Below are 22,308 nucleotides of genomic sequence, written 5' to 3' on the forward strand. Positions count from 1 at the left end.
ATAAGTTTCCTTCTCAATATATCCTTTTTTTTTGTTGCACGGTTTATTTGTTCCCCTTCTAGCTGTTTGGAGTACTTGACCGGTAGAAGTCAGCCAAAGCTGACTTGGCGGTTACTAGTTTGAGTTGATAGGTCTTTGTTATAGTTTCTTTTAGGTGGTCATGTCTCGCAACCTTTATTGTTCTTTTGTTTATGTAGATGGTGGGTTTTTTGAAGTGAGCTGTATTCTTGGAATGACACGCATGCAACAAACACTAGTTCCTTCCGGTTTGGTTTGTAAGATAAGTTTCCCTCTCAATATATCATTTCTTTTTTTGTTGCACGGTTTATTTGTTCCCCTTCTAGCTGTTTGGTGTACTTGACCTGTAGAAGTCAGTCAAAGCTGACTTAGCGGTTACTTTTTTCAGTTGATAGGTCTTTGTTATAGTTTCTTTTAGGTGGTCATATCTCACAACCTTTATGGTTCTTTTGTTTATGTAGATGGTGGTTTTTTGAAGTCGGCTGCTTTCTTGGAATGACAGGCATGCAACAGCCATGATTTCCTTCCGGTTTGGTTTGTAAGATAAGTTTCCTTCTCAGTATATCCTCTTATTTTTCGTTGCACGGTTTATTTCTTCCCCTTCTAGCTGTTTGGTGTACTTGACCGGTAGAAGTCAGCCAAAGCTGACTTGGCGGTTACTAGTTTGAGTTGATAGGTCTTTGTTATAGTTTCTTTTAGGTGGTCATGTCTCGCAACCTTTATGGCTCTTTTGTTTATGTAGATGGTGGTTTTTTTGAAGTGGACTGTATTCTTGGAATGGCACGCATGAAACAACCACGATTTCCTTCCGGTTTGGTTTGTAAGATAAGTTTCCCTCTCAATATATCCTTTCTTTTTTTGTTGCACGGTTTATTTGTTCCCCTTCTAGCTGTTTGGTGTACTTGACCTATAGAATTCAGCCAAAGCTGACTTGGCGGTTACTTTTTTCAGTTGATAGGTCTTTGTTATAGTTTCTTTTAGGTGGTCATATCTCACAACCTTTATGGTTCTTTTGTTTATGTAGATGGAGGTTTTTTTGAAGTCGGCTGCTTTCTTGGAATGACAGGCATGCAACAACCATGATTTCCTTCCGGTTTGGTTTGTAAGATAAGTTTCCTTCTCAGTATATTCTTTCTTTTTTCGTTGCACGGTTTATTTCTTCCCCTTCTAGCTGTTTGGTGTACTTGACCGGTAGAAGTTAGCCAAAGCTGACTTGGCGGTTACTAGTTTGAGTTGATAGGTCTTTGTTATAGTTTCTTTTAGGTGGTCATGTCTCACAACCTTTATGGTTCTTTTGTTAATGTAGATGGTGGTTTTTTTGAAGTGGGCTGTATTCTTGGAATGACAAGCATGCAACAAACACGATTTCCTTCCGTTTTGGTTTGTAAGATAAGTTTCCTTCTCAATATATCCTTTTTTTTTGTTGCACGGTTCATTTGTTCCCCTTCTAGCTGTTTGGTGTACTTAACCGGTAGAAGTCAGCCAAAGCTGACTTGGCGGTTACAAGTTTTAGTCGATAGGTCTTTGTTATAGTTTCTTTTAGGTGGTCATGTCTCGCAACCTTTATTGTTCTTTTGTTTATGTAGATGGAGGTTTTTTTGAGGTGAGCTGTATTCTTGGAATGACACGCATGCAACAACCACGATTTCCTTCCGGTTTGGTTTGTAAGATAAGTTTCCTTCACAATATATCTTTTCTTTTTTTTCGTTGCACGGTTTATTTCTTTCCATTCTAGCTGTTTGGTGTACTTGACTGGTAGAAGTCAGCCAAAGCTGACTTGGCGGTTACTTGTTTGATTTGATAGGTCTTTGTTATAGTTTCTTTTAGGTGGTCATGTCTCCCAACCTTCATTGTTTTTTTGTTTATGTAGATGAAGGTTTTTTTGATGTGGGCTGCTTTCTTGGAATGACACGAATGCAACAATCACGATTTCCTTCCGGTTTTGTTTCTAAAATAAGTTTCATTCACAATATATCCTTTCTTTTTTAGTTGCACGGTTTATTTCTTGCCCTTCTAGCTGTTTGGTGTACTTGACCGGTAGAAGTCAGCCAAAGCTGACTTGGCTGTTACTTGTTTCTGTTGATAGGTCTTTGTTATAGTTTCTTTCAGGTAATCATATCTCACAACCTTTATGGTTCTTTTCTTTATGTAGATGGAAGTTTTTTTGAATTGGGCTGTATTCTTGGAATGACACGCATGAAACAACCACGATTTCCTTCCGGTTTGGTTTGTAAGATAAGTTTCCTTCTCAATATATCATTTCTTTTTTTGTTGCACGGTTTATTTCTTCCCATTCTAGATGTTTGGTGTACTTGACATGTAGAAGTCAGCCAAAGCTGACTTGGCGGTTACTTGTTTCAGTTGATAGGTCTTTGTTATAGTTTCTTTTAGGTGGTCATGTCTCACAACCTTTATTATTCTTTTGGTTATGTAGATGGAGGTTTTTTTGAAGTGAGCTGCATTCTTGGAATGGAACGCATGCAACAACCACGATTTCCTTCCGGTTTGGTTTGTAAGATAAGTTTCCTTCACAATATATCCTTTCTTTTTTTGTTGCACGGTTATTTCATCCCCTTCTAGCTGTTTGGTGTACTTGACCGGTAGAAGTAAGCCAAAGCTGACTTGGCAGTTACTTGTTTTAGTTGATAGGTCTTTGTTATAGTTTCTTTTAGGTGGTCATGTCTCGCAACCTTTATTGTTCTTTTGTTTATGTAGATGGAGGTTTTTTTGAAGTGGGTTGTATTCTTGGAATGCCACGCATGCAACAATCACGATTTCCTTCCGGTTTGGTTTGTAAGATAAGTTTCCTTCTCAATATATCATTTCTTTTTTTGTTGCACGGTTTATTTCTTCCCCTTCTATATGTTTGGTGTACTTGACCTGTAGAAGTCAGCCAAAGCTGACTTGGCGGTTACTTGTTTCAGTTGATAGGTCTTTGTTATAGTTTCTTTTAGGTGGTCATGTCTCACAACCTTTATTATTCTTTTGTTTATGTAGATGGAGGTTTTTTTGAAGTGAGCAGCATTCTTGGAATGGAATGCATGCAACAACCACGATTTCCTTCCGGTTTGGTTTGTAAGATAAGTTTCCTTCACAATATATCTTTTCTTTTTTTCGTTGCACAGTTTATTTCTTGCCATTCTAGCTGTTTGGTGTACTTGACCGGTAGAAGTCAGCCAAAGCTGATTTGGCAGTTACTTGTTTTAGTTAATAGGTCTTTGTTATAGTTTCTTTTAGGTGGTCATGTCTCGCAACCTTTATTATTCTTTTGTTTATGTAGATGGAGGTATTTTTGAAGTGGGCTGTATTCTTGGAATGCCATGCATGCAACAATCACGATTTCCTTCTGGTTTGGTTTGTAAGATAAGTTTCCTTCTCAATATATCATTTCTTTTTTTGTTGCACGGTTTATTTCTTCCCATTCTAGATGTTTGGTGTACTTGACCTGTAGAAGTCAGCCAAAGCTGACTTGGCGGTTACTTGTTTCAGTTGATAGGTCTTTGTTATAGTTTCTTTTAGGTGGTCATGTCTCACAACCTTTATTGTTCTTTTGTTTATGTAGATGGAGGTTTTTTTGAAGTGGGCTGCTTTCTTGGAATGACACGAATGCAACAATCACGATTTCCTTCCGGTTTGGTTTTGTAAGATAAGTTTCATTCACAATATGTCCTTCCTTTTTTTGTTGCACGGTTTATTTCTTGCCCTTCTAGCTGTTTGGTGTACTTGACCGGTAGAAGTCAGCCAAAGCTGACTTGGCGGGTACTTGTTTCAGTTGATAGGTCTTTGTTATAGTTTCTTTTAGGTAGTCATATCTCACAACCTTTATGATTCTTTTCTTTATGTAGGTGGAAGTTTTTTTGAAGTGGGCTGTATTCTTGGAATGACACGCATGAAACAATCACGATTTCCTTCCGGTTTGGTTTGTAAGATAAGTTTCCTTCTCAATATATCCTTTCTTTTTTTGTTGCACGGTTTATTTGTTCCCCTTCTAGCTGTTTGGTGTACTTGACTGGTAGAAGTCAGCCAAAGCTGACTTGGCGGTTACTAGTTTGAGTTGATAGGTCTTTGTTGTAGTTTCTTTTAGGTGGTCATGTCTCGCAACCTTTATTGTTCTTTTGTTTATGTAGATGGTGGTTTTTTTGAAGTGAGCTGTATTCTTGGAATGACACGTATGAAACAAACACGATTTCCTTCCGGTTTGGTTTGTAAGAGAAGTTTCCTTCTCAATATATCCTTTCTTTTTTTGTTGCACAGTTTATTTGTTCCCCTTCTAGCTGTTTGGTGTACATGACCGGTATAAGTCAGTCAAAACTGACTTGGCGGTTACTAGTTTGAGTTGATAGGTCTTTGTTATAGTTTCTTTTAGGTGGTCATGTCTCGCAACCTTTATTATTCTTTTGTTTATGTAGATGGAGGTATTTTTGAAGTGGGCTGTATTCTTGGAATGCCATGCATGCAACAATCACGATTTCCTTCTGGTTTGGTTTGTAAGATAAGTTTCCTTCTCAATATATCATTTCTTTTTTTGTTGCACGGTTTATTTCTTCCCCTTCTATATGTTTGGTGTACTTGACCTGTAGAAGTCAGCCAAAGCTGACTTGGCGGTTACTTGTTTCAGTTGATAGGTCTTTGTTATAGTTTCTTTTAGGTGGTCATATCTCACAACCTTTATTGTTCTTTTGTTTATGTAGATGGAGGTTTTTTTGAAGTGGGCTGCTTTCTTGGAATGACACGAATGCAACAATCACGATTTCCTTCCGGTTTGGTTTTGTAAGATAAGTTTCATTCACAATATGTCCTTCCTTTTTTTGTTGCACGGTTTATTTCTTGCCCTTCTAGCTGTTTGGTGTACTTGACCGGTAGAAGTCAGCCAAAGCTGACTTGGCGGGTACTTGTTTCAGTTGATAGGTCTTTGTTATAGTTTCTTTTAGGTAGTCATATCTCACAACCTTTATGATTCTTTTCTTTATGTAGGTGGAAGTTTTTTTGAAGTGGGCTGTATTCTTGGAATGACACGCATGAAACAATCACGATTTCCTTCCGGTTTGGTTTGTAAGATAAGTTTCCTTCTCAATATATCCTTTCTTTTTTTGTTGCACGGTTTATTTGTTCCCCTTCTAGCTGTTTGGTGTACTTGACCGGTAGAAGTCAGCCAAAGCTGACTTGGCGGTTACTAGTTTGAGTTGATAGGTCTTTGTTGTAGTTTCTTTTAGGTGGTCATGTCTCGCAACCTTTATTGTTCTTGTGTTTATGTAGATGGTGGTTTTTTTGAAGTGAGCTGTATTCTTGGAATGACACGTATGAAACAAACACGATTTCCTTCCGGTTTGGTTTGTAAGAGAAGTTTCCTTCTCAATATATCCTTTCTTTTTTTGTTGCACAGTTTATTTGTTCCCCTTCTAGCTGTTTGGTGTACATGACCGGTATAAGTCAGTCAAAACTGACTTGGCGGTTACTAGTTTGAGTTGATAGGTCTTTGTTATAGTTTCTTTTAGGTGGTCATGTCTCGCAACCTTTATTATTCTTTTGTTTATGTAGATGGAGGTATTTTTGAAGTGGGCTGTATTCTTGGAATGCCATGCATGCAACAATCACGATTTCCTTCCGGTTTGGTTTGTAAGATAAGTTTCCTTCTCAGTATATCCTTTCTTTTTTTGTTGCACGGTTATTTCTTCCCCTTCTAGCTGTTTGGTATACTTGACAGGTAGAAGTCAGCCACAGCTGACTTGGCGGTTACTTGTTTTAGTTGATAGATCTTTGTTATAGTTTCTTTTAGGTAGTCATGTCTCACAACCTTTATGATTCTTTTCTTTATGTAGGTGGAAGTTTTTTTGAAGTGGGCTGTATTCTTGGAATTACACGCATGAAACAATCACGATTTCCTTCCGGTTTGGTTTGTATGATAAGTTTCCTTCTCAATATATCATTTCTTTTTTTGTTGCACGGTTTATTTCTTCCCCTTCTAGCTGTTTGGTGTACTTGACCGGTAGAAGTCAGCCAAAGCTGACTTGGCGGTTACTAGTTTGAGTTGATAGGTCTTTGTTATAGTTTCTTTTAGGTGGTCATGTCTCGCAACCTTTATTGTTCTTCTGTTTATGTAGATGGTGGTTTTTTTGAAGTGAGCTGTATTCTTGGAATGACACGTATGAAACAAACACGATTTCCTTCCGATTTGGTTTGTAAGATAAGTTTCCTTCTCAATATATCCTTTCTTTTTTTGTTGCACAGTTTATTTGTTCCCCTTCTAGCTGTTTGGTGTACATGACCGTTATAAGTCAGTCAAAACTGACTTGGCGGTTACTAGTTTGAGTTGATAGGTCTTTGTTATAGTTTTTTTTAGGTGGTCATGTCTCACAACCTTTATGGTTCTTTTGTTTATGTAGATGGTGGTTTTTTTGAAGTGGGCTGTATTTTTGGAATGGCACGCATGCAACAATCACGATTTCCTTCCGGTTTGGTTTGTAAGATAAGTTTCCTTCTCAATATATCCATTTTTTTGTTGCACGGTTTATTTGTTCCCCTTCTAGCTGTTTGGTGTACTTGACCGGTAGAAGTCAGCCAAAGCTGACTTGGCGGTTACTAGTTTGAGTTGATAGGTCTTTGTTGTAGTTTCTTTTAGGTGGTCATGTCTCGCAACCTTTATTGTTCTTGTGTTTATGTAGATGATGGTTTTTTTGAAGTGAGCTGTATTCTTGGAATGACACGTATGAAACAAACACGATTTCCTTCCGGTTTGGTTTGTAAGAGAAGTTTCCTTCTCAATATATCCTTTCTTTTTTTGTTGCACAGTTTATTTGTTCCCCTTCTAGCTGTTTGGTGTACATGACCGGTATAAGTCAGTCAAAACTGACTTGGCGGTTACTAGTTTGAGTTGATAGGTCTTTGTTATAGTTTCTTTTAGGTGGTCATGTCTCGCAACCTTTATTATTCTTTTGTTTATGTAGATGGAGGTATTTTTGAAGTGGGCTGTATTCTTGGAATGCCATGCATGCAACAATCACGATTTCCTTCCGGTTTGGTTTGTAAGATAAGTTTCCTTCTCAGTATATCCTTTCTTTTTTTGTTGCACGGTTATTTCTTCCCCTTCTAGCTGTTTGGTATACTTGACAGGTAGAAGTCAGCCACAGCTGACTTGGCGGTTACTTGTTTTAGTTGATAGATCTTTGTTATAGTTTCTTTTAGGTAGTCATGTCTCACAACCTTTATGATTCTTTTCTTTATGTAGGTGGAAGTTTTTTTGAAGTGGGCTGTATTCTTGGAATTACACGCATGAAACAATCACGATTTCCTTCCGGTTTGGTTTGTATGATAAGTTTCCTTCTCAATATATCATTTCTTTTTTTGTTGCACGGTTTATTTCTTCCCCTTCTAGCTGTTTGGTGTACTTGACCGGTAGAAGTCAGCCAAAGCTGACTTGGCGGTTACTAGTTTGAGTTGATAGGTCTTTGTTATAGTTTCTTTTAGGTGGTCATGTCTCGCAACCTTTATTGTTCTTCTGTTTATGTAGATGGTGGTTTTTTTGAAGTGAGCTGTATTCTTGGAATGACACGTATGAAACAAACACGATTTCCTTCCGATTTGGTTTGTAAGATAAGTTTCCTTCTCAATATATCCTTTCTTTTTTTGTTGCACAGTTTATTTGTTCCCCTTCTAGCTGTTTGGTGTACATGACCGGTATAAGTCAGTCAAAACTGACTTGGCGGTTACTAGTTTGAGTTGATAGGTCTTTGTTATAGTTTTTTTTAGGTGGTCATGTCTCACAACCTTTATGGTTCTTTTGTTTATGTAGATGGTGGTTTTTTTGAAGTGGGCTGTATTTTTGGAATGGCACGCATGCAACAATCACGATTTCCTTCCGGTTTGGTTTGTAAGATAAGTTTCCTTCTCAATATATCCATTTTTTTGTTGCACGGTTTATTTGTTCCCCTTCTAGCTGTTTGGTGTACTTGACCGGTAGAAGTCAGCCAAAGCTGACTTGGCGGTTACTAGTTTGAGTTGATAGGTCTTTGTTGTAGTTTCTTTTAGGTGGTCATGTCTCGCAACCTTTATTGTTCTTTTGTTTATGTAGATGGTGGTTTTTTTGAAGTGAGCTGTATTCTTGGAATGACACGTATGAAACAAACACGATTTCCTTCCGGTTTGGTTTGTAAGAGAAGTTTCCTTCTCAATATATCCTTTCTTTTTTTGTTGCACAGTTTATTTGTTCCCCTTCTAGCTGTTTGGTGTACATGACCGGTATAAGTCAGTCAAAACTGACTTGGCGGTTACTAGTTTGAGTTGATAGGTCTTTGTTATAGTTTTTTTAGGTGGTCATGTCTCACAACCTTTATGGTTCTTTTGTTTATGTAGATGGTGGTTTTTTTGAAGTGGGCTGTTTTTTTAGAATGGCACGCATGCAACAAACACGATTTCCTTCCGGTTTGGTTTGTAAGATAAGTTTCCTTCTCAGCATATCCTTTCTTTTTTCGTTGCACGGTTTATTTCTTTCCCTTCTAGCTGTTTGGTGTACTTGACCGGTAGAAGTCAGCCAAAGCTGACTTGGCGGTTACTAGTTTGAGTTGATAGGTCTTTGTTATAGTTTCTTTTAGGTGGTCATGTCTCACAACCTTTATGTTTCTTTTGTTTATGTAGATGGTGGTTTTTTTGAAGTGGGCTGTATTCTTGGAATGACACGCATGCAACAAACACGATTTCCTTCCGGTTTGGTTTGTAAGATAAGTTTCTTTCTCAATATATCATTTTTTTTTGTTGCACGGTTTATTTGTTCCCCTTCTAGCTGTTTGGTGTACTTGACCGGTAGAAGTCAGCCAAAGCTGACTTGGCGGTTACTAGTTTGAGTTGATAGGTCTTTGTTATAGTTTCTTTTAGGTGGTCATGTCTCGCAACCTTTGTTGTTCTTTTGTTTATGTAGATGGTGGTTTTTTTGAAGTGGGCTGTATTCTTGGAATGACACGCATGCAACAAACCCGAGTTCCTTCCGGTTTGGTTTGTAAGATAAGTTTCCTTCTCAATATATCCTTTTTTTTGTTGCACAGTTTATTTGTTCCCCTTCTAGCTATTTGGTGTACATGACCGGTATAAGTCAGTCAAAGCTGACTTGGCGGTTACTAGTTTGAGTTGATAGGTCTTTGTTATAGTTTCTTTTAGGTGGTCATGTCTCACAACCTTTATAGTTCTTTTGTTTATGTAGTTGGTGGTTTTTTTGAAGTGGGCTGTATTCTTGGAATGGCACGCATGCAACAAATACGATTTCCTTCCGGATTGGTTTGTAAGATAAGTTTCCTTCTCAATATATCCTTTTTTTTTGTTGCACGATTTATTTGTTCCCCTTCTAGCTGTTTGGTGTACTTAACCAGTAGAAGTCAGCCAAAGCTGACTTGGCGGTTACAAGTTTGAGTTGATAGGTCTTTGTTATAGTTTCTTTTAGGTGGTCATGTCTCGCAACCTTTATTGTTCTTTTGTTTATGTAGATGGAGGTTTTTTTGAGGTGAGCTGTATTCTTGGAATGACACGCATGCAACAACCACGATTTCCTTCCGGTTTGGTTTGTAAGATAAGTTTCCTTCACAATATATCTTTTCTTTTTTTCGTTGCACGGTTTATTTCTTCCCATTCTAGCTGTTTGGTGTACTTGACCGGTAGAAGTCAGCCAAAGCTGACTTGGCGGTTACTTGTTTGATTTGATAGGTCTTTGTTATAGTTTCTTTTAGGTGGTCATGTCTCCCAACCTTCATTGTTCTTTTGTTTATGTAGATGGAGGTTTTTTTGAAGTGGGCTGCTTTCTTGGAATGACACGAATGCAACAATCACGATTTCCTTCCGGTTTTGTTTCTAAAATAAGTTTCATTCACAATATATCCTTTCTTTTTTAGTTGCAGGGTTTATTTCTTGCCCTTCTAGATGTTTGGTGTACTTGACCGGTAGAAGTCAGCCAAAGCTGACTTGGCAGTTACTTGTTTTAGTTAATAGGTCTTTGTTATAGTTTCTTTTAGGTGGTCATGTCTCGCAACCTTTATTGTTCTTTTGTTTATTTAGATGGAGGTATTTTTGAAGTGGGCTGTATTCTTGGAATGCCACGCATGCAACAATCACGATTTCCTTCCGGTTTGGTTTGTTAGATAAGTTTCCTTCTCAGTATATCCTTTCTTTTTTTGTTGCACGGTTATTTCTTCCCCTTCTAGCTGTTTGGCGTACTTGACAGGTAGAAGTCAGCCACAGCTGACTTGGCGGTTACTTGTTTTAGTTGATAGATCTTTGTTATAGTTTCTTTTAGGTAGTCATGTCTCACAACCCTTATGGTTCTTTTGTTTATGTAGATGGTGGTTTTTTTGAAGTGGGCTGTATTCTTGGAATGGCACGCATGCAACAAACACGATTTCCTTCCGGTTTGATTTGTAAGATAAGTTTCCTTCTCAGTATATCCTTTCTTTTTTCGTTGCACGGTTTATTTCTTGCCCTTCTAGCTGTTTGGTGTACTTGACCGGTAGAAGTCAACCAAAGCTGACTTGGCGGGTACTTGTTTCAGTTGATAGGTCTTTGTTATAGTTTCTTTTAGGTAGTCATATCTCACAACCTTTATGGTTCTTTTGTTTATGTAGATGGAAGTTTTTTTGAAGTTGGCTGTATTCTTGGAATGACACGCATGAAACAACCTCGATTTCTTTCCGTAAGATAAGTTTCCTTCTCAATATATCATTTCTTTTTTTGTTGCACGGTTTATTTCTTGCCCTTCTAGCTGTTTGGTGTACTTGACCTGTAGAAGTCAGCCAAAGCTGACTTGGCGGTTACTTGTTTTAGTTGATAGGTCTTTGTTATAGTTTCTTTTAGGTGGTCATGTCTCACAACCTTTATTGTTCTTTTGTTTATGTAGATGGAGGTTTTTTTGAAGTGGGCTGCTTTCTTGGAATGACACGAATGCAACAATCACGATTTCCTTCCGGTTTGGTTTGTAAGATAAGTTTCATTCACAATATATCCTTTCTTTTTTTGTTGCACGGTTTATTTCTTGCCCTTCTAGCTGTTTGGTGTACATGACCGGTAGAAGTCAGCCAAAGCTGACTTGGCGGGTACTTGTTTCAGTTGATAGGTCTTTGTTATAGTTTCATTTAGGTAGTCATATCTCACAACCTTTATGATTCTTTTCTTTATGTAGGTGGAAGTTTTTTTGAAGTGGGCTGTATTCTTGGAATGACACGCATGAAACAATCACGATTTCCTTCCGGTTTGGTTTATAAGATAAGTTTCCTTCTCAATATATCATTTCTTTTTTTGTTGCACGGTTTATTTCTTCCCCTGTAGCTGTTTGGTGTACTTGACCGGTAGAAGTCAGCCAAAGCTGACTTGGCGGTTACTAGTTTGAGTTGATAGGTCTTTGTTATAGTTTCTTTTAGGTGGTCATGTCTCGCAACCTTTATTGTTCTTTTGTTTATGTAGATGGAAGTTTTTTTGAAGTGGGCTGTATTCTTGGAATGGCACGCACGAAACAACAACGATTTCCTTCCGGTTTGGTTTGTAAGATAAGTTTCCTTCTCAGTATATCCTTTCTTTTTTCGTTGCACGGTTTATTTCTTGCCCTTCTAGCTGTTTGGTGTACTTGACCGGTAGAAGTCAGCCAAACCTGACTTGGCGGTTACTTGTTTTAGTTGATAGGTCTTTGTTATAGTTTCTTTTAGGTGGTCATGTCTCACAACCTTTATTGTTCTTTTGTTGATGTAGATGGAGGTTTTTTTGAAGTCGGCTGTATTCTTGGAATGCCACTCATGCAACAACCACGATTTCCTTCCGGTTTGGTTTGTGAGATAAGTTTCCTTCTCAGTATATCCTTTCTTTTTTGGTTGCACGGTTTATTTCTTGCCCTTCTAACTGTTTGGTGTACTTGACCGGTAGAAGTCAGCCAAAGCTGACTTGGCGGTTACTTGTTTTAGTTGATAGGTCTTTGTTATAGTTTCTTTTAGGTGGTCATGTCTCACAACCTTTATTGTTCTTTTGTTGATTTAGATGGACGTTTTTTGGAAGTCGGCTGTATTCTTGGAACCACGCATGCAACAACCACGATTTTCTTCCGGTTTTTTTGTGAGATAAGTTTCCTTCTCAGTATATCCTTTCTTTTTTGGTTGCACTGTTTATTTCTTGCCCTTCTAGCTGTTTGGTGTACTTGACCGGTAGACGTCAGCCAAAGCTGACTTGGCGGTTACTTGTTTTATTTGATAGGTCTTTGTTATAGTTTCTTTTAGGTAGTCATATCTCCCAACCTTTATTGTTCTTTTGTTTATGTAGATGGTGGTTTTTTTGAAGTGGGCTGTATTCTTGGAATGACACGCATGAAACAACCACGATTTCCTTCCGGTTTGGTTTGTAAGATAAGTTTCCTTCTCAATATATCATTTCTTTTTTTGTTGCACGGTTTATTTCTTGCCCTTCTAGCTGTTTGGTGTACTTGACCGGTAGAAGTCAGCCAAAGCTGACTTGGCGGGTACTTGTTTCAGTTGATAGGTCTTTGTTATAGTTTCTTTTAGGTAGTCATATCTCACAACCTTTATGATTCTTTTCTTTATGTAGGTGGAAGTTTTTTTGAAGTGGGCTGTATTCTTGGAATTACACGCATGAAACAATCACGATTTCCTTCCAGTTTGGTTTGTAAGATAAGTTTCCTTCTCAATATATCATTTCTTTTTTTGTTGCACGGTTTATTTCTTCCCCTTCTAGCTGTTTGGTGTACTTGACCGGTAGAAGTCAGCCAAAGCTGACTTGGCGGTTACTAGTTTGAGTTGATAGGTCTTTGTTATAGTTTCTTTTAGGTGGTCATGTCTCGCAACCTTTATTGTTCTTTTGTTTATGTAGATGGAAGTTTTTTTGAAGTGGGCTGTATTCTTGGAATGGCACGCACGAAACAACCACGATTTCCTTCCGGCTTGGTTTGTAAGATAAGTTTCCTTCTCAGTATATCCTTTCTTTTTTCGTTGCACGGTTTATTTCTTGCCCTTCTAGCTGTTTGGTGTACTTGACCGGTAGAAGTCAGCCAAACCTGACTTGGCGGTTACTTGTTTTAGTTGATAGGTCTTTGTTATAGTTTCTTTTAGGTGGTCATGTCTCCCAACCTTTATTGTTCTTTTGTTGATGTAGATGAAGGTTTTTTTGAAGTCGGCTGTATTCTTGAAATGCCACTCATGCAACAACCACGATTTCCTTCCGGTTTGGTTTGTGAGATAAGTTTCCTTCTCAGTATATCCTTTCTTTTTTGGTTGCACGGTTTATTTCTTGCCCTTCTAACTGTTTGGTGTACTTGACCGGTAGAAGTCAGCCAAAGCTGACTTGGCGGTTACTTGTTTTAGTTGATAGATCTTTGTTATAGTTTCTTTTAGGTGGTCATGTCTCCCAACCTTTATTGTTCTTTTGTTGATTTAGATGGACGTTTTTTTGAAGTCGGCTGTATTCTTGGAACCACGCATGGAACAACCACGATTTCCTTCCGGTTTGTTTGTGAGATAAGTTTCCTTCTCAGTATATTCTTTTGTTTTTTTGTTGCACGGTTTATTTCTTGCCCTTCTAGCTGTTTGGTGTACTTGACCGGTAGAAGTCAGCCAAAGCTGACTTAGCGGTTACTTGTTTTATTTGATAGGTCTTTGTTATAGTTTCTTTTAGGTAGTCATGTCTCCCAACTTTTATGGTTCTATTCTTTATGTAGATGGAAGTTTTTTTGAAATGGGCTGTATTCTTGGAATGACACGCATGAAACAACCACGATTTCCTTCCGGTTTGGTTTGTAAGATAAGTTTCCTTCTCAATATATCATTTCTTTTTTTGTTGCACGGTTTATTTCTTCCCATTCTAGATGTTTGGTGTACTTGACCTGTAGAAGTCAGCCAAAGCTGACTTGGCGGTTACTTGTTTCAGTTGATAGGTCTTTGTTATAGTTTCTTTTAGGTGGTCATGTCTTACAACCTTTATTGTTCTTTTGTTAATGTAGATGGAGGTTTTTTTGAAGTGGGCTGCTTTCTTGGAATGACACGAATGCAACAATCACGATTTCCTTCCGGTTTGGTTTTGTAAGATAAGTTTCATTCACAATATATCCTTCCTTTTTTTGTTGCACGGTTTATTTCTTGCCCTTCTAGCTGTTTGGTGTACTTGACCGGTAGAAGTCAGCCAAAGCTGACTTGGCGGGTACTTGTTTCAGTTGATAGGTCTTTGTTATAGTTTCTTTTAGGTAGTCATATCTCACAACCTTTATGATTCTTTTCTTTATGTAGGTGGAAGTTTTTTTGAAGTGGGCTGTATTCTTGGAATGACACGCATGAAACAATCACGATTTCCTTCCGGTTTGGTTTGTAAGATAAGTTTCCTTCTCAATATATCCTTTCTTTTTTTGTTGCACGGTTTATTTCTTGCCCTTCTAGCTGTTTGGTGTACATGACCGGTAGAAGTCAGCCAAAGCTGACTTGGCGGGTACTTGTTTCAGTTGATAGGTCTTTGTTATAGTTTCATTTAGGTAGTCATATCTCACAACCTTTATGATTCTTTTCTTTATGTAGGTGGAAGTTTTTTTGAAGTGGGCTGTATTCTTGGAATGACACGCATGAAACAATCACGATTTCCTTCCGGTTTGGTTTATAAGATAAGTTTCCTTCTCAATATATCATTTCTTTTTTTGTTGCACGGTTTATTTCTTCCCCTGTAGCTGTTTGGTGTACTTGACCGGTAGAAGTCAGCCAAAGCTGACTTGGCGGTTACTTTTTTCAGTTGACAGGTCTTTGTTATAGTTTCTTTTAGGTGGTCATATCTCACAACCTTTATGGTTCTTTTGTTTATGTAGATGGAGGTTTTTTTGAAGTCGGTTGCTTTCTTGGAATGACACGCATGCAACCACGATATCCTTCCGGTTTGGTTTGTAAGATAAGTTTCCTTCACAATATATCCTTTCTTTTTTTGTTGCACGGTTTATTTCTTCCTCTTCTAGCTGTTTGGTGCACTTGACCGGTAGAAGTCAGCCAAAGCTGACTTGGCGGTTACTTTTTTTAGTTGATAGGTCTTTGTTATAGTTTCTTTTAGGTGGTCATGTCTCACAACCTTTATTGTTCTTTTGTTTATGTAGATGGAGGTTTTTTTGTAGTGGGCTGTATTCTTGGAATGGGACACATGCAACAACCACGATTTCCTTCCGGTTTGGTTTGTAAGATAAGTTTCCTTCACAATATATCCTTTTTTTTGTTGCACCTGTTATATCTTGCCATTCTAACTGTTTGGTTTTCTTGACCGGTAAAAGTCAGCCAAAGCTGACTTGGCGGTTACTTTTTTTAGTTGATAGGTCTTTGTTATAGTTTCTTTTAGGTGGTCATGTCTCGCAACCTTTATTGTTCTTTTGTTTATGTAGATGGAGCATTTCTTGAAGTGGGCTGCTTTCTTCAAGTGGCACGCATGCAATAACCACGATTTCCATCCGGGTTAGTTTGTAAGATAAGTTTCCTTCACAATATATCCTTTCTTTTTTTGTTGCACGATTTATTTTTTGTCCTTCTAGCTGTTTGGTGTACTTGACAGGTAGAAGTCAGCCACAGCTGACTTGGCGGTTACTTGTTTTAGTTGATAGGTCTTTGTTATAGTTTCTTTTAGGTGGTCATGTCTCGCAACATTTATTGTTCTTTTGTTTATGTAGATGGAGGTTTTTTTGAAGTGGGCTGCATTTTTAGAATGGCACGCATGCAACAAACACGATTTCCTTCCGGTTTGGTTTGTAAGATAAGTTTCCTTCTCAGCATATCCTTTCTTTTTTCGTTGCACGGTTTATTTCTTTCCCTTCTAGCTGTTTGGTGTACTTGACCGGTAGAAGTCAGCCAAAGCTGACTTGGCGGTTACTAGTTTGAGTTGATAGGTCTTTGTTATAGTTTCTTTTAGGTGGTCATGTCTCACAACCTTTATGTTTCTTTTGTTTATGTAGATGGTGGTTTTTTTGAAGTGGGCTGTATTCTTGGAATGACACGCATGCAACAAACACGATTTCCTTCCGGTTTGGTTTGTAAGATAAGTTTCTTTCTCAATATATCATTTTTTTTTGTTGCACGGTTTATTTGTTCCCCTTCTAGCTGTTTGGTGTACTTGACCGGTAGAAGTCAGCCAAAGCTGACTTGGCGGTTACTAGTTTGAGTTGATAGGTCTTTGTTATAGTTTCTTTTAGGTGGTCATGTCTCGCAACCTTTATTGTTCTTTTGTTTATGTAGATGGTGGTTTTTTTGAAGTGGGCTGCTTTTTTGGAATGGCACGCATGCAACAACCACGATTTCCTTCCGGTTTGTTTTGTAAGATAAGTTTCCTTCTCAATATATCCTTTCTTTTTTTGTTGCACGGTTTATTTGTTCCCCTTGTAGCTGTTTTGTGTACTTGGCGGTTACTTGTTTTAGTTGATTTGTCTTTGCTATAGTTTCTTTTAGGTGGTAATATCTCACAACCTTTATTGTTCTTTTGTTTATGTAGATGGAGGTTTTTTTGAAGTGGGCTGTATTCTTGGAATGGGACACATGCAACAACCACGATATCCTTCCGGTTTGGTTTGTAAGATAAGTTTCCTTCACAATATATCATTTTTTTTTGTTGCACCTGTTATATCTTGCCATTCTAACTGTTTGGTTTTCTTGACCGGTAAAAGTCAGCCAAAGCTGACTTGGCGGTTACTTTTTTTAGTTGATAGGTCTTTGTTATAGTTTCTTTTAGGTGGTCATGTCTCGCAACCTTTATTGTTCTTTTGTTTATGTAGATGGAGCATTTCTTGAAGTGGGCTGCTTTCTTGAAGTGGCACGCATGCAACAACCACGATTTCCTTCCGGTTTAGTTTGTAAGATAAGTTTCCTTCACAATATATCCTTTCTTTTTTTGTTGCACGGTTTTTTTCTTGTCCTTCTAGCTGTTTGGTGTACTTGACAGGTAGAAGTCAGCCACAGCTGACTTGGCGGTTACTTGTTTTAGTTGATAGGTCTTTGTTATAGTTTCTTTTAGGTGGTCATGTCTCGCAACCTTTATTGTTCTTTTGTTTATGTAGATGAAGGTTTTTTTGAAGTGGGCTGCATTCTTGGAATGGCACGTATGCAACAACCACGATTTCCTTTCGGTTTGGTTTGTAGGATAAGTTTCCTTCACAATATATCCTTTCTTTTTTCGTTACACTGTTTATTTCTTCCCCTTCTAGCTGTTTGTTGTATTTGACCGGTAGAAGTCAGCCAAAGCTAACTTGGCGGTTACTTGTTTTAGTTGATTGGTCTTTGTTATAGTTTCTTTTAGGTGGTCATGTCTCGCAACCTTTATTGTTCTTTTATTTATGTAGATGGTGGTTTTTTTGAAGTGGGCTGCTTTTTTGGAATGGCACACATGCAACAACCACGATTTCCTTCCGGTTTGTTTTGTAAGATAAGTTTCCTTCTCAATATATCCTTTCTTTTTTTGTTGCACGGTTTATTTGTTCCCCTTGTAGCTGTTTGGTGTACTTGGCGGTTACTTGTTATAGTTTCTTTTAGGTGGTCATATCTCACAACCTTTATTGTTCTTTTGTTTATGTAGATGGAGGTTTTTTTGAAGTGGGCTGCTATCTTGAAATGGCACGCATGCAACAACCACGATTTCCTTCCGGTTTGTTTTGTAAGATAAGTTTCATTCACAATATATCCTTTCTTTTTTTGTTGCACGGTTTATTTCATTCCCTTCTAGCTGTTTGGGGTACTTGACAGGTAGAAGTCAGCCAAAGCTGACTTGGCGGTTACTTGTTTTAGTTGATCTGTCTTTGTTATAGTTTCTTTTAGGTGGTTACCTCTCACAACCTTTATTGTTCTTTTGTTTATGTAGATGAATGTTTTTTTGAAGTGAGCTGCTTTCTTGGAATGGCACGCATGCAACCACGATTTCCTTCCGGTTTGTTTTGTAAGATAAGTTTCATTCACAATATATCCTTTCTTTTTTTGTTGCACAGTTTATTTCTTCCCCTTCTAGCTGTTTGGTGCACTTGACCGGTAGAAGTCAGCCAAAGCTGACTTGGCGGTTACTTGTTTTAATTGATAGGTCTTTGTTATAGTTTCTTTTAGGTGGTCATATTTTACAACCTTTATTGTTCTTTTGTTTATGTAGATGGAGCATTTCTTGAAGTGGGCTGCTTTCTTGGAGTGGCACGCATGCAACAACCATGATTTCCTTCCGGTTTGATTTGTAAGATAAGTTTCCTTCTCAATATATCCTTTCTTTTTTTGTTGTACGGTTTATTTCTTGCCCTTGTAGTTGTTTGGTGTATTTGACCGGTAGAAGTCAGCCATAGCTGACTTGGCGGTTACTTGTTTTAGTTGATAGGGCTTTGTTATAGTTTCTTTTAGGTGGTCATATCTCACAACATTTATTGTTCTTTTATTTATGTAGATTAAGATTTTTTTAAGGTGGTTGGGCTGCTTTCTTGGAATGACACGCATGCAACAACCACGATTTCCTTCTAGTTTGTTTTGTAAGATAAGTTTCATTCACAATATATCATTTCTCTTTTTGTTGCACGGTTTATTTCTTCCCCTTCTAGCTGTTTGGTGTACTTGACCGGTAGAAGTCAGCCAAAGCTGACTTGGCGGTTAATTGTTTTAGTTGATAGGGCTTTGTTATAGTTTCTTTTAGGTGGTTATCTCTCAGAACCTTTATTGTTCTTTTGTTTATGTAGATAGAGCATTTCTTGAAGTGAGCTGTTTTCTTGGAATGACACGCATGCAACAACCACGATTTTCTTCCGGTTTGGATTGTAAGATAAGTTCCCTTCACAATATATATTTTCTTTTTTCGTTGCACGGTTTATTTTTTCCCCTTCTAGCTGTTTGGTGTACTTGACCGGTAGAAGTCAGCCAAAGCTGACTTGGCGGTTACTTGGTTTAGTTGATAGGTTTTTGTTATAGTTTTTTTAGGTGGTCAGATCTCACAACCTTTACGCTTGTTTAGTACCGATTTTTGAGTTCTACTTTTTTTTATTTAGATGGAGCTTTTCTTGAAGTGGGCTGGTTTCTTGGAATGGCACGCATGTAACAACCACGACTGCCTTCCGGTTTCGCTTCTAAGATAAGTTTCCTTCACAATATATCCTTTCTTTTTTCGGTGCACAGCTTATTTCTTCTCCTTGTGGCTGTTTCGTGTACCTGACCGGTTGAAGTCAGCCAAAGCTGACTTGGCCGTTACTTATTTTAGTTGATAGGTCTTTGTTATAATTTTTTTTAGGTAGTCAGATTGTTTGGAGAATTTGTGTGTAGGAGCTATAGTTAGGAAAATAGAGGGTAGAAGATAGAAGAGATATAGGATTAGAGGGAGAAAGGGGGAGAAAGAGAGAGAGAGAGAGTTGTTGAATATTGCTTACCTATTTCCTCTGTCAACTGGTACACTAATAGGCTATTAGCCCTTGATTATTGCCTAACAAAAGTACTAATTAAAATATAAATCAAATCTCTTTAAATCCCCCCTGAATCCTGCCTAAGCCTTTGCTGTTCAGATGTCCTCTTAATGGCTGATTTCAAATCAATCCTAAATTGTAATTTTTCAATATAGCATCATCAGTTAACGATTGAATGCAATTGTATCTTTGTTGCATCTTGTGTAAGCCTTTAGGGGAAGGTTCAATTTTGTAACATTCCCACCCCCATGGGAAGATTTGTCCTCAAGTCGAAGCTCATCCAAATTGGCAAGGTCCTCCCAACTTGAATCTTCTAGTAGTAGGCCTGACCATTGGACAAGAGCTTGAGGAACGGCTTCCCCATTTCGAAGTATGGTACGCCTAGCTAGGATGGCAACTGGTTGGTGCATGGACTGGATGATGATCTTCAGTTAGAGCAGGCAGATCATGAACAGGCGGTGTTGATTGGCCATGGTATGGCTTTAAGAGAGAACAATGAAACACTGGATGTATGCGAGCAGTTGGTGGTAATGCCAGGCGATATGCAACTGACTAGCTAGGCTACTGTAATTATTTTTTGTTTTGTTTAGTTTCTGAGAAGGCTCCTTAAATGTAAAAATATAGGAATGTCACAATGAACCAATTACTTAATTAATATAATTATATATGTAAGAGATTAATAATTAGATCAAGTGTTCTGATGACTTCTAGGGTTCAGGATTTACGCACTCTCACCCTTGACTAGGATTTTATAAAACCAAGCACCGCCCTGGAAATCATTTGGAAAAATCTCTTTAATTCTCAGTGGTTCTCTTTAAAAACAGAACAATATAAATGGCGTATGTAATAATTGACATGCCCTCCAGCCATCAGCAGCATTCATCAGACTCGATGCAGAAGAACAATGGTGACAACAGAAGCCTCGTGTCGACCAGTGTAGGAGCGCAGGAGAAGTTCGTTCCAATACCAAAGCTACTGGAGAAGGGGGCCAGCAGGCTGGGAGTGCTGGTGTGTGGGTGGGTGGTGCTGATGCTGGTGCAAGGTGGGATTTTCATCACTCTGGAAACAAAGGTTCGTGTGTCTGTCACCGTGTTGTTCTTCTTAGTATGTTTCCGCTGCTGGCGGTACTTCTACCCCGAAGACACAGGGTGTATATATATATATATGACAACTTTAATTTTGCTTGAAATTAATTATGAATGGCTCTTTAATTTTTCTTATCAATATTTAAGGTCTTTAACTAAGGCTACTCAGTCCTTGTCAGCCGACAATATCCAACAATTGGTGATCCCGATTGGTTTCATCCGCAGACTCTTCTACGGGTGGAATCTCATCTCTGTCATGACTTGTGTTGTTATCTCCATGATGCGGCTAACCTCACAGGATTTCGGCCAAACATAAGTGGAAAATAAAGGGGCTCGAGACTTTGCTGACCTGACATTCACAGAAGCACTGGTGTTACTTTTTTCGCTCACGTTCGTCACAATAATAGCCATGCAGCGAAAAGTCACAGAGGTGCTGATTGAGTAGGTGAAGCCTTCTCAGCCTGCACAAGCACTGCCCACCCACCAGAATACAAGTCTGTTTCAGTGGGCGAAATGCCAACTTCATCCAAACTCTGTGGGTTACTCCCACCTACCAGAATCCGAACTTTCGTTAAGTGCCCAAGTGTCCCGAGTGCTTGATTTGTTCCCTGCAATTAATTTGAGTACTCTGAATATTAATCAGTTTTACTTCGACTTAGAGTGCATGACCAGCCTTGATTTGTTGCTTGCTAATTTGACGAGTCTGACTATATACGGGACATCTACTGCTTCCTCAAAGGGTGTGCCCCGATCAGTGCATGATTTCTTCTGTACAATCAATTGGAGGAATCTGAAGTATATTCATCCTTCCTTAGAGTGCGGCCTCCGGTGTAGAGTGTTGCGGCCTCCACAATTATAGCTGAAAGAGGATTGCTCCGATGACTCTGAGGATAACCTTCCTCATTTAAAAGCGGATTGATGTATCAGTATTGTTTGTATTGGTTGTTTGAATATTAGGGGATCGCCATTCAATCAATACTACCTAACATTATTAGCTCCTTGCTGTTATTCAGTTGCAGTGATATTTGATGTAAAATTGTAATAAAAGAGCTTCCCTCACCACTTCGCAACATCTGCAAGGTCAATTATTTTTTTTTTTTTAGAGAAACTTGTCAGGGACTGACAAGTGAAATTAATTGAAATTAAAAGAGTATTAGAACCTGGACTTGAGACCCAAGTCCAACCCAGCCTGCAGCCCAAGGCCCAAGTTGTTACATGAAATAAAATATGGATATAATTAAAGTGAAGTAAAATAAAATTATTTTTGTAAAGCACACAGAGGAGAGGACAAGAAACTAGTGCTATTGTTGTTTGTGATGATCGCCTCTGCGTTGGGAACCAGTCTGTGAGGGACAGAGCAGTTTTTGGTTTACGTAGCGCACAAATATGTTGCTCTCTCAAAATCTTCACCCGAAATGATTTCTAGAAACAATCCTTGTAAATTATACTAACTCTTACATTTCAGAGAACATATCTCATTCTGACCTGAGCGCGCGGGCTTGGACCCAAACTTGAACATTCATCTATTTTTTATAAGAGTTCAAATGCCTCCATTTTTTGTGCCTCCATCATGTATTTATTTTTAAAAACTTTAATAACTCAAAGTTTAAAACTTAAACGTTAAAATAAAACCGTTAGATATGATCTATGTTACTTTCTCTATGTGCCCATAAAAAATTATCACATTATGATTTTGCTTTTATGTTAATCAATAAGTTAAAAAATCAACGTCTATAAATTATCCACATTACTATACATTTTTACAAGCTCAAGATGACAACCAAAACAAAGTTGAAATGCCATAATTTTTTACACGTG

Source organism: Carex rostrata, chromosome 18 (genome assembly GCF_964058835.1).
Source record: "Carex rostrata chromosome 18, lpCarRost1.2, whole genome shotgun sequence".
Taxonomy (NCBI): domain Eukaryota; kingdom Viridiplantae; phylum Streptophyta; class Magnoliopsida; order Poales; family Cyperaceae; genus Carex; species Carex rostrata.